This window comes from Petaurus breviceps, unplaced genomic scaffold (genome assembly GCF_028583685.1).
Source record: "Petaurus breviceps papuanus isolate PSGF00001 unplaced genomic scaffold, PetGlider_PUasm1.0 37, whole genome shotgun sequence".
NCBI lineage: Eukaryota > Metazoa > Chordata > Mammalia > Diprotodontia > Petauridae > Petaurus > Petaurus breviceps.
The window spans coordinates 5865656-5879606 of NW_027186296.1; the positions used below are offsets into that span (position 1 = coordinate 5865656).

Consider the following 13951-nt stretch of genomic DNA (forward strand, 5'->3'; position numbering starts at 1 on the left):
CCATTTAAAAATAGTAAAGAGTTGCTATTTTTTAAAAAACCATACCAATAACTGACCTCAAGAGCTCAATCATTGTTTCTCAAAAGTGGCTCTTTGAATACTTATGGATTTTACTAGTACTCATATAACCTTGCTTATAAATTAATCTTTTGATTTTCAGTGCCTTGAACATAGTAGGTGCTTAATTAACATTTACTCAATTGGAGTTCAAAGATTAGAAATATATTACTAAGAGTTTAGGTTAAATAAACAAACTTTAATTTGTAAAAGAGCTGAAAAATAGAACTAAGCCTAAATGGTAACTTTCACTTAACTCAAGTCTATACCTCTTTAACAAAAGGAATCACCTTTTGGATAAAAAAAATTTAGAACTGAAAAGGATTTTTAAGTTCATCTAGTTCAGCTCCTTCATTTTACAGATGAGAAAACAGAGAGCCAAGAGAGTTACGTGATTTTCCTAAAATCCTTAGGTATTAAGTAGCAAAGTTGAGATTCAAACCCAGGTTCTCTGACTCCAAATTCAAGAATTTTTCCACTGTAATACACTGCCTCTATCAAGTCAGGTGGTGTGGAAGTCCCTGGAGAGATGGTATTTACTAGAACATATTTTAACAAATCTTTGTCATTTAACTCGCTCCAATAATATGTCTGAAGGATGCCTGGTACATGCTCAAAATCTGCTTTATTATACTGTTTTTTCCTAAAAGATGATGTAGAGCTGATATAAGGCAAAATAAGCAGGGTGTGGAACATTGCATGCTGTCAGACTTTTGATATGTTAGTTTGGCTGAACTTTTCCTCTTTTTTATTCTTTGTTATAAAGGTTGGCTCTCTGAAAGAGGGTAGGACAAGGGATATACTAAGAAATAGAAGTTATATAAAAACAAAAGATAAAGAAAAAATTATTGGGGCAGCCAGGTGGCGCAGTGAGTAAGAGCCCCAGCCCCAGCATTGAGAGACCCAGGATTGGTTCGGGACTCAGATACTTGGCACACACACAAAATGACTGGCCGTGTAACCTTGAGCAAGTTACTTAACCCCAACAGCTTAAAAAAAAAAAAGGAAGAAATTATTAAAAAAAAAAAGATAACGTGTTGAGCAATCAGTAGATGCTTAACTAAAGTGTTTCAATGTAACTGGTCCATACATTTAAACACTATGGGCAAAAATATCTTAGTCTTTCCCTTATTCATCTACATACTCTTAATTTGATGACATTACAGACATGAGCCTTTTTAAAAAAATCAAATAAATAACCCTCATAATTCATGAGTAAATATAGAATAGTTTCTCTTTTCATGTGAAGTGAAAATATCTATAGTAACCTAGCAGAAGATAACTGGTCTTAGTCATATTTGAAAAAACTTCCTTATGCATTTCTAGGTTTAAGTTCTATGCATTTTAAATGATTACCCTAAGCTGACTGCCAACAAGCTTAATTTCCAAGCACTTAAATAAACTGGTTCAAAATCTTGGCCTAAACCTTTTAGATCAACATTTTCCCAAAACTAGTTTGTTCAAGAAATGAACAATTTTAGGCTTGAAATATACTCATGGAATCCAAAAATGCAAGATTCAATCAGTATGAGAGGTTGGGGAAAGAAGGTGGAAAACAGGGTATTTCAGAGCAAAATAGAAACAAAAATTACATTTAACAAATACACAGTCATATTATATAGAGAATAATCTTGAAATTCTCACAGAATCCCAACTCAACCCACAAAAAGACAAAGTTAGGGGTCAGCTAAGTAGCATAGGGGCAGCTAGGTGGTGCAGCAAATAGAGCACTGGCCCTGGAGCCAGGAGGACCTGAGTTCAAATTCGGCCTCAGATACTTGACACACTAGGTGTGTGACTTTGGGCAAATCACTTAATCCCAACTGCCTTACCTTCCCCTTTCCAAAAAAAAAAAAAAGAAAGAAAAAGTTAGTATGAAAAGCTTATGAAATACCATTCTATAGAGTTTTTGCAATGCCTTTCAGTTACCTACACAGAATTATAACTACAAGGGACTGAAAAGGCCATCTAGTTCAATGCTTCACGTTACAGATGAGAAAACTGAGGCTCTGAGGGGCTCAATGACTTGCCCTAGTCACATGGATCTTTTAAGTATCAGCAAGAGAATCTGAACAAAGATCTTCTTGACTTCTAGTCCCACTGTTAGCTCCTCACAATCCACAGTACCTCTCATTAACCTACAATTTCTTTTATAGCCATTGTATTATTAGTTTTATTTAACCGCTTTACTTTGTTACAAGAGATTTCTCAAAATGTAGGAGTGATTTGCAAATTTAAATAATCCATAAAACTTGTAAAAAACTTTATACACCACTGATATACAGATCAAACTGAAACCACTCAGTCCAAAACAAAAGCCTCCTTTTTACCTGGAAAACCTGCTCCCAACAAATGTTTGCCAGTCTTTTAAATTAGTTAAGCAAATAATCAGTTTTAGAATAAAAGTCAACCAGACTAATTTTCTTGAGGTAGAACTTAATGACTATACTGTTTTACTTTTGCCTTGGTATTTCTGGCCATAGCACAGTAGCTGACATATAATCAAATGGATTTATGATTTCATTAATTTGGATGTTCCTTCAGTGATACAAACTACAACCCACCCATGCATGCTCTGGATGATGTCCTCAGCTAGAGAAATCTTCCATAGGAGTTCTACCCAATGTGCTAAGCAGGGGTAGGCAGGGCCTCTTTTGGTATTGCCCTATAGCTAAGAATGGTAATTGCAGTTTTTAAATAAAGCTTTATTGTATTTTTAAAATATAAAAACCATTCTTAGTTTGCCACAGGCCCTAGTTTGCTGACCCTTGCCTAGAAGCCTTCCTTATTTTCTCCTGTCACCACAAGTGTTATCAATGTAACATTCTGGCTGTCCACCTGTCAGCCCTCCCTTTTACCATGTGTGTCCAGTCCATCATCTCTTCCTATCATATAATTCCTTAATGACATCTTTTACACTAGTTCTTCACATTTCATAATTATTTATATTCTACAGCCTGCTGGGGCACTCTACTGCCCTTTATAGATGATACACCAAATAGGACACCGGGCCTGGAGTCAGGAAGACTACTCTTCCTGAGTTCAAATCTGGGCTCAGACACTTACTAGCTGTATGACTCTGGACAAATCATTTAACTCTGTTTGCCTCAGTTTCCCAAAGGGAAATCAAAAGGGGTCATGAAAAGTTGGACATTACTGAAAAATGACTAAACAACATTGCCCTTTATGTAATATTAACTTTTAATTAGTATTGATATTTGTTAATATTAATTTAATTTATTAATAATAATTAGTATTAACTTAATTCTTTGAAGACTTTTGTTCAACATTTCTGTGATATAGCAACACTGGTAGAATATCAGCATTAATAATGTAGGCTTTGCTTTCACGGGAAACAAAGTCATTAAAGGCATTCTATTATTTTCCAAAAGCAATAAATCCAATTCTCTTCCTCCTGTTTAATTTGGGACCCAATTCATTGTCCAGCTGTACTATACCAGATATACAAACTAAGGGACAAAATCTATAGGAGGTCCATCCAAATATATGTAGAAATCTGGGCAATGATGAACATCTTCTGTGCACATGGTTCTTTCCAGGGTGATGGTAAAGCCAAATTCTTAGTGTTAGAAGGCTCTTCAAAGCTATGGACCTTGATGCAATCAGCATACAGTCATCTATACAGAAAAAGAATCTGGAATACATCACCACCTACAGGATGACCTCTTTAACCTGGACGCTACGCTAGACATCTTTCATCATATCTGTACTGAACTGAATAAGATTTTTTTCCCCCGCTGTTACATCTTTCATGGAATTTTGGATGATTTTAATGTATGGATGGGAGACATCTTACTAAAAACAAAAAAGCAGCATTTTTACTACTGAATAAAAGTTTTTCCATAATCAACAAACAATATGCACAATGGCATCATATTTTCTCTTTCAGTTAATTTTGAAATGGTAAAGATGTTTGAATTTTACTTGCAAAAGCCTGCTTTTTTTCCTTAATAACACTCTTATCAAGGATGTCATTTCATGCAGAGATGACTCCCCAAAATTTCATACAGATTGAAGAGTAGGTATATATGGCAGTAGTTACTGATGTTCTTTCAGTTGCCCTTTTTTGTTATTAATAAGGTCTGAGACTTTTTTCCCCATGCCTTTGGTATTTTCCTGTCCTTGAGATGTCTGCTATAATAGCCCCTTAACACTCACCAATGTGTCAATCAATAAGTCAATAAGCATTTATTAAGCCGTTATTAGACAGTAGTACTATGCTAATACCTAGGGATACAAAGGCAGAAGTAAAACAGTTCCTGCCATCAAGTTATTTACATTTAAATGGGGAAGATAATGTACACATACATATAAATTTACACAAAATATATAGTTTTGGGAGGGAATTCATTAGCAGTTGGGAGAACCAGGAAAAGCTTCATAAAGAAGGTAGCACTTATGTTGAATCTTGAAGGAAACCAAGGATTCCAAGAGTCAGGGGTTAGGAAGAATTGCATTGCACGCACAGGATTTGGCTAGTGTAGAGCAAAAGGTATAGAGCAGGCTTCATATGGCCTCAAGGCCATAGGTTCCCCATCCCTGGTAGAGACTAAAGATAGAGCACTGTGAGCACAGCACAGAATCAGGCCAGTGTAACAAAGTGCAAGCAGTAGAGTCAAGTATAAGAAGATGTAAAAGTTAAGACAGGACCAAATTGTCAAGAACTTTAAAAGTCAAACTGAGGAATTTATATTGCCCCATTGGGGCAAAAGGGTGCCACTAAGAGTTTACTGAGTAAAGGAGTGAGTGATATGATCAGATTGCACTTTAGGAAAACCACTCTGGCAGGTGTATGAAGGATGGTTAAAATGGGGAAAGGCTAGAGACATGGAGACCAAAGTGAAAGCAACAGTAATGATCCAAGTGAGATATTATGAACAGCTGAACTAGGGTGGTGGTTGTGTGAGTGGAGAAGAAGGGGCTATGTGAGAGATGCAGAAAAGGAACAAGTGCTGTTAGCAACTGATTATCTATAGGGTGTGAGTTAGAAATTGAAGATGATACCAAGTTTTTAAACTTTGGTGACTGGAAGGATAATGGTGCCTACAAGAGAAGCAGGTAAAGTTTGGAAGAATGGCAGTTTTGATGAACACTGTACACAGGAATAGCAATACTGTATGATGAGAAACTATGAGTTACTTGTCTCTTCTCAGCAATACAACGATCCACGATAATCCTAAAGGACTAATGATGAAAAATGCTATCCACCGCCAGAAAAAGAATGGATGGTATCTGAATACTGACAAACATACTATTTTTCACTTTTTTTTTTTTAGTTTTCTTGCACAGAATGACTAATATGGAAATGTTTTACATGATCACACACGTATAACCCATATCAGATTACTTGCTGTCTCAGGGAGGTGGGAGTGGAAGGGAGGGACAGAATACGGAACTCAAAACTTAAAAAAAAAAACTACAAATGTTAAAAAATTGTTTTTACATATAACTGGGGAAAAATAAAATATTTTTAAAAAGATAAGTTGCTGAGTTTGAGATAACTACAGAATACTCAGTTGGAAATGTCCAGTAGGTAGTTGATGATGTAGAACTGAATCTCAGAAAAGAAACTAGGGCTGCACATATAGTAATAGGAATCAGCTGCACAGATGTATAATCAATTGCACAGGAGCTGATGACGTCACCAACAAGAATTAACGTAGAGAGAAATGGAAGAGGGCCTTGGGGGCATGACACGAATGATGAATCAGCAAAGGAAACTAAAAAGGAAAAGTTAGACAGGTAAGGAAAGCAACCAGGGGAGAACAGTGTCATGATCAACTAGATACGAGAGTAAATCCAGGAGGAGAAGGTAGTCAACAGTGTCATACTGCAGAGAAGTCAAGGAGAATGAGGATTTATAATATTCCATTAGATTTGCTGCTTCTGGCGTGGATTTCGCTCCATACATACTTGGTTGAATTAAACGAATTAGTCTGCTTTTCTTGTCTTTGATTTCCTTAGTGACTTTTCTACCTCCTCTATTAAAGACATCTAGGTCTGTGATATTAGGTATACTGGTTTCAATATCCTTGAAGAAAAGGATAAAGTTTGTTATAATGATTATTATAACAATTTTTACAAATCTTTTCCTTTTTCCTTCTACTTGATATCTTAATTCCATTTTACCTACCCTTGGGATGACTTTATGTAGTTGGATTCTTGTCAACCTTTCTTTAAATTGGCTTCACCCTCCAATGTTCCTAAGTACTTTATGAGATATTACTCATTATGATACATCATTCTTCTTTGTAAGATTTTACAAAGAAGCTTATATTCTAGCCTGGTGTTGACTTTGGAAGCCATCTCTCTTGATCTGGCAAGTCAGTGAGATGTTTGCTGATGAAGGTGCTTTCTGAGATCTGTTTTGCCTTCTTGTTGTAGTAATTAATTTATGCTGGTTAAACTTTTCACAAAATTATTATGATCCCTGTCATTTTATTGTCTATTTTCCATTTATTATTGTAAAATAGTTTTAAAAATTAAATGTTAAATTGTTTCAACTATATGCCCTACATTTTTCTTATTATTTTTGCTAATTCTGATTTTAGCTCTGACAAGTCAAAGGTAAGACTGCACAAACAGCTGACTCAGGGAAAACTCCCACATCAATAACAAGCCTTTTCTAGTCTGTTAAAATGTAATACAATTCATTCTTTAAGGCACTACTTGATGTTTCCCTGACATACAGGAGCTGTTTAATAAATGCTAGATGGATTAGGAAGGCATAGATTTATCATGTTCTTGGGAAAAGGCCACTAACAAACTCATCAATCAAACGAGTCTATGTAAAGCACTTGATAAATTATTTTATACTGACAACCAACATTTGCATGGTGTTTTTAAGGTTTGCAAAGAGATTCATATACATGATTTCATCTGAGGCTCATAACAGCTCTGTGAGGTAGATACTACAGGTATCTGTTTACAAATGAGGAAACCTCTTCAGGGAGTTTAAGTTACTTATGGTCATGAGGCTAGTAATTGTTAGAGGCAGTTTTAAACTTAGGTCTTTATGACTCCAATGTTAGCACTCTTTCCACTAAATAATACACACAAATGATGGTTCATCAAGGCATGAAGGGGATCCTGGATACTTAAAGGCTCTGACAACTGACTTTATTGGAAGGTTTTACAAGCGGATGTCCTGAGACAACTTAAACTCAAAGTTTAACTCAAGCATCCAAAGCTGAACTCATTATCTTTCCCTTTAACATCTCCCCCCAGAGTTTACTATTTCACACTATTTTCCAAATGTCTCAGGTTTATAATCTTCACAATATCTTAAACTCCTCACTCACCCTTACTCCTCACTTCTGCCATACACAGGAACGGTCAGTCATACTCTAGGTCTAGATCAGGACTGCATACCATGCGGCCCACCAAAGAATTTTGGGTCACCCACGAAAAATGTAAGGTTGCCACTGTGCACTCTCTTGTTTATCTCACGACCCAGGTAACCAACCATCAACAGTCTGTCTCTAGTCTAACCTATCTGCAGCCTTGAAGAAGTTTGGCCTGTTTTAATTTTGGCTCCTACCTACTGCCAAGTTGTGCAGGTCTGGTCTAGATATTATCCACAAATGTTCTATGCTTCCCTAGTAAGAAATTCTGACATTCTGCTACCTGACCATACCCTGTTATTATTCCATTCTCCCTATACTTCACCCCTTTCTACATCTATTCTTTGCCTTAAGAGACCTCCACTGCTCCCACGCCTCAGTACTTTTTCAGGTCATTACCACTTTTCTTGACTTTACTTTCCTCCTCACTTTAATCTCAACCCTAGAGTCATCCATTTCCACTTAACATTGTCCTTTGCTCTTGAGTCTCTTGCCCATTTGTCTGACTGCTGTTCTCTTACCAATCCTCAGTACCATCTACCTTCTCCACTCCTACTCACCAGCTGCTGCATGAAACTGGAAAAGTTTCACAACCATGCTGACTGGTACATTATAAATTCATGTTATCCAACATCAGCTCATTGTAGCAAGGCAGTCCTTTTATTCCTCCCTTATTGATTCCCTATCTTACTTCTCAAAGAAATTATTCCTAATCTATTCCTTCTTAATTACACCCCCGCCTCCTACTCTTTTTCAGCTGAAGATCTTTCCTCTTTGTACTTAAAAAAAAAAAAATGAAGTTTTCAATGTGAACTTCCTCTTCTCTTAGTCTCTTCATCTCAAAAACACTTAATATCCTTATCACATCACCATCCTTCCAGTCTCTCAGGTTCACAATCTCAAAATTATCACTGACTTCTTACTCTTCTTCAAAACATAATTCAACCAGTTACCAAATCTTGCTATTTCAACATCAACTACACTTCTCACAAGTGACCCCTTCTGTTCACTCATAGAGCTACCATCTCAGGTCAGGCCCTCCGTCACCTCTCACAAAAATTACTGCAACCACTTCTTAATTGTTCTCCCTGACTCTAGTCTCTCTTCATTCTAGTACATACTACACAAGGTTGCAACAATGATTTCCCTTAAGTGTAGATCTGATAATGCAACTCCCCTACAACCAATTTCATCTTCCTATTGCCTCTAGAATTAAATATAAACATAAACTTCTCTATTTAGCTTTTAAAGCTCTACATAACCTAGGTTCTATTTTTCCAGACATTACTTTGGACATTACTCTCCCTCCCTTTTTTTGGATTCAGCTAAAAGTGGTCTCTCTGTTCCTCCCAAGTGACACTCTTGTCTTCTTGCTTGGCATTTGCTATTTCCCATGCCTGGAGTGCACACTCCCTTCTCGCCGCCCCCAGAGATTCCCTCCCTCTCTTACTTTAGACTGTTAGTCTGATCTTTCACAAGAAACCTTTCCTGTTCACCCCAATCAGAAATGCCCTCTCTCTTAAGAAGCCTACATTTTAAGAGAGGAAGACAAACAAAACAAACAAGGGCGGGTGGAGGGGTAACTGTGAGGGAGCAAGGCAGCTGGTGGGGTGGTAGTATAATCTGATACGTAAACTGAGCTGGGAGTGTAGTGAGCAGTGATCCCAGCCAGGAACTCAACAATCAGGGTAAGGGAAGTCAGACTGGGGTCATCCATCCCCACTGCCATTATTGTCTCTCACTGAGATTTTGCATTAACTTTTTATCTGGTCCTGTTGCTTCTAGTCTCTCCTTGTTATAGACTAAAACTTAAAAACACCTTTCTAACGACATCACTCCCCTGGCTCGTCCCAAATGACAAGGTATTTAAAGACCCTTCAAAATCTGGTCCCAACCTATCTGTTCAGCTTTATATTTCTTCCCTACATGTAAGAATCTGGCAAAACTGCCTCTGCTCTCTTACCTTCCTGGTCATGTTATTTCTTTTATCTTGATATCCTCTCATTCTCCCAATCTCAAAATTCTACCAATGTTGCATATGGCACTGTGCCTTGCACATCATAAGGGCTTAATTTTTGCTGAACTGTTGTTTTAGCTCAAAAGGAAAAAAAAAATAACAAAGCCCTCAGGGAGCTTACCAGAGAGACAAGAAAAAATAACACCAAACAATTAAACGACAAAATAAGTGGTATAAACATGAAGGAAAAAAATAACATTTTTGGTTTAGGGGTCAGAAAAGACTTCGTACAGGAGGCAGAACTTAAGTTAGGTCTTTGAAGATAGGTTGTACTCATACAGAAGGGGGAGAGAATAAGCAAAGACAAATGTGGAAGGCTAATGAAGATTCAGAAACAAGAAGAATGAAGTTCAGCAGTGACAAGCATAAGTACCACATGTGGGGAAAAAGCAACACTGTACAAGCTAGAGAATAAGTGGTTACCAGTGGTTATACAAAGTTTTATAATTCTTTGGGCATAATCCCAGATTGCACTTCAAAATGTGGTTCCAGTTGCAAAGAAATTGTTATAAATGGTTGTTAGGTTGCGAACATTGCTCATAAAGTCTTTACAATGTAGCTGAAATAGTATTATTATTCTTGGTAGATATGAGGGAGCACCAGATTTGGAATTAGAAAGACGTGAGTTCAAATTTTACCTTTAACATTTACTAGCTTTGTGATCCTGGGCAAATTACTTACCTTCCCTGAGTTTCTTCATTCTTAAAAATGAGAAAGTAATAGCATCTACACCACAGGATTTTTTGGGGGGATTGGTAAGTGAAGCATTTTGTAATTCTTAAACTATTGTGTAAATATTAGCTATTATTATTGCTACCTAGTTACTATTAAGACTGTTCTTGTATAACAATAAAATCTGAATTTCAAGAAATCTGTTTGCAAATAAACTTTTAAAACCCAACTCATTTGTGAGTTGGTATTATATGTATAACAAATGGGCTCTTAAAAGTAGGACTATACATAAGTATCATACTTCTATAAAAATCAATTAGGCATTAACAGAAATTAAAAAAGCTTTGCTCTAATTAGATTGCTATTTAAATTTTAGGATGGCATAACTTTTAAAAGGCATAAGAATGACAAGGCTATTTAAAGGGATAAAAAAAAAAGAGAGCCAGTAAAAGAAAAAAAAAGGTTTAAATCTAAAATCTGAGAGTAGCTGTAATACAAATGAAAAAGTTTTTGTGGAGAAAAAATAACAGGTTATTAGGTTTTACTTTAAAATAAATATTAAATAAGTCAGATAGTATATTAGAATACTTTCCTATGGAATCAAAGAAATTTTAGGAAAAATTCCACATTTTATCATGAACACTACAGTACACAGCTCAATCAGATCACTGAAATATGTTTTCTCCAGAAGAAAAGTGTAATACAGTATTTTATAATCTTATTCCCAAACTGCTTTTGGTGATAGTCTTGGGAACACAATTTCATAAGCCCAATGACATTCCAAGAAAGTAGTATTATAGAATCATAGATTTAGATCTGGAAGAAGTCTCAAAGCTTATATAAGTACAACCCTCCATTTTGGAGGTGAGGATACTGAGATCCAAAAAAGGAAGCTGACTTGTCCATGGTCACATAGACACTGAATAGCAAATCTAGGATTTGACTTCAAATTCAGAAATTCTAACACACTAACTTGAGTAAAAAATGAATATGAGAATAATCGATGGAAAAGAAAATAATTATATATTAACAAAAAATCCAACATTAGCAGTTAAAAAAAAAAGCAAGGAGCAGCAGAGAGAAGAGACAAAAACCACTGATTCCATTTATAGCTATCTGGATAATTAAATACAGCTCAATGTCTTTCTGAAAGCATTACAAAAGTTGCTGTGTTGTAAGGTAAGAAAAACAGTAGCCTGCAGAAGGAACTTTAGGTATGAATTAACTATCTCCTACATGAAAGATAAAAAGGTATTATCTTTCATAGTCTACCTTGACAGCAGCCAAGTCAAAGACTCTAAATGGCAAAGAGTGTTCAACTACTCCCTACATGCCCACAATACTTAGGAAGGCAAGCTCACCACAAAGGAATGAGACTTGCCTAGACTTATATCTTCAATAATTAAAGTAAAAAAACAAGATTAAATTAACTTATGCCTGTCTATAAAAAGTAGTATGGCCTAGTGGAGAGAAAGCTGGTTTTAAAGTAAGGCAGACCTGGGTTCAAGTTCTGCCTCTGACACATAACTGTATCTCAGAGGCAAGTCATTTAATTTCTCAGTGGCCCCAAGCCAAGTCTCTAGTTGTTGATCTGCATTGGTGGAGGGGGCTTTCACACTAGGATTCCCTCTTATGATGAGATCATATATATGAATCAAGAGAAAAAAGCCTTTTTATTGTAACTCTGCATGTGTAGTAGGTAAAAAGGGATCATTTTATTCTTTGTCTTTGTATGACCAGCACCTACCATAGTTCCTGGCACATAGAAAGTACTTAATGATGCTTGTTGATTGACTGATTCTACTCCTGCCATTAAAACTAAAGATACACGGTTGTTCTCCATGCCCACCCCACCCCTGGTAACAATTTTTCTTTTTATTGATTTTTTTTTTTTTGCTTTTTGGAGGGCAACTGGGGTTAAGTGACTTGCCCAAAGTCACATGGCTAGTAAGTATGTCAAGCATCTGAGGCCAAATTTGAACTCAGGTCCTCCTGACTCCAGGGCCAGTGCTCTATTCACTGTGTCACCTAGCTGCCCCTCTTATTATTAATTTTTAAAATGAAACAGACAATTGGTGAGGTATGACCTGAGCTCAGGAGAACAGGATGGGTATATAAGATTTGGGAATCCTTTTCATAGAGATAATTGAATCCACTGAAGTCCATGAGATCACCAAAACAGAAAGAAGGAAAAAAGAAGCAAAGAAGGACCAAAGTAAAACCTCAAGATATATCCACAGTTAGGCAGTGTGACATGGATGATGATCTGGAAAAAAAGAATGAGAGTAGCTAAACAGGAGGAAAAGCAAGAGAGACAGTGTCATAAAAATCTGGAGAGAAGAGGGAATCCAGGAGAAGATGGTCAATAGTGTCAAATGCTCCAGGGGTCACAAATGATGAATAATACTGAGAAAAGGTCATTGGATTTGGCTATTAGAAGATCAGTGATAGGTAGCAGTAAGAAAATCAAGGTAAAATAATAGAAGAGAAATGTCACACACGGAGATAAATCAAATATCTGGGAGTCAAACTACCAAGAAACACTTGACTTATGGAAATACACATATAAAGCAATCTTTAAAGAAATTATTTAAATGGAGGGATATTCATTGCTCAGTGTTAGGTCCAGATTTGGTGTTATTTCAAAAAGGTTATTTTACAGAACTAGGTAAAAAAACAAAATTCATTTAGTAGATAAAAAAACTTTGAGCTCAAGAGAAATAATGAAAAAAATAGGAATAAATAGCACTTTCAGACCTCAAATTATACTATAAAATAGTAAGCAAAATTATTTGGTATTGGTTAAAAAATAGAAAAGCAAGTCAGTGAAGCAATCTAGGTAAAGAATCAGAAACAATGAAAATCAATAACCTACTGTTCAATAAACCTCAAAATAACAAATACTTAAGAGAAATGTGTATTACACAAGAATTGCCTTGAAAACTTAAAAGTAATTTAGCTGAAAGTGAAATTAGAATGGAATCTTACATTAGAGGTATCAAACCACTTGGGATTGTAGCTTTAACCAATTAAAAAATAACTGGGAAATGTATTAACAAACTAAAGAAAAATACAATAAAACAATGTAGTTTTTAAAGTCGATATGCGGCACACAGGCATCCCTAGGTACAGTTTAGAGGCTCCATTTCTATTTGAGTTTGTCCTACTATCTTATATACCACAATGAGCAAAATGATTATAAGACCTGGATGTTAACCATCAAAAAATAATTTAGAGAAAGAAATCAGTTACCTTTCATATCTACGGCAAGGGAAAGAGTTCTTAACCAACAAGGGATAAAGGTGATGAGAAAAGACAAAATAGTTTTGATTACATGAAACAGAAAAGCTTTTCCACAAACTAAATAATAAATGCTGCTAGGAAAAGCATCAAATAAGGGGAAGATATTTGCATCAAATATTTCTGTCAAAGGTCTGATATTCAAGGCAAAATAGGAAATTAACATATATATGGAAGAGTTAAGGGTCATTCTTGTCAGGTAAGTGGTCAAAAGATATGAATAAAAAGATGTCAAAATAATTACAAACTATTAACAACCATATGAAATATTGCTTAAAACTGCCAATGAGAAAAGCAAATGAAAACAACACTGAACTTTCATATTCCATCCAGAAAACTGGCAAAAATTACAACTGATGGTCAATATTAGAGAAATTATAGAAAGACAGGCACACAAATTTAATACTGCTGGAACTGGGACCTAGTTCAACCATTACCAAGTAATATGGAATTATACTAAAAATAATGCTTAAGACATGTAAAACCCAAAGGTTGCAAAGGTCCCACTGCTATACCCCCAAAAGATGGTCCCCTATACATC

General features: G+C 35.9%; 1 protein-coding gene across 1 annotated transcript in view; it reads right to left on the reverse strand.

The window, feature by feature from the left end:
* The window catches only part of KATNBL1 (katanin regulatory subunit B1 like 1), a 55681-nt gene that overhangs the window by 22023 nt on the left and 19707 nt on the right, over positions 1-13951 (reverse strand). The window lies entirely within an intron of this gene.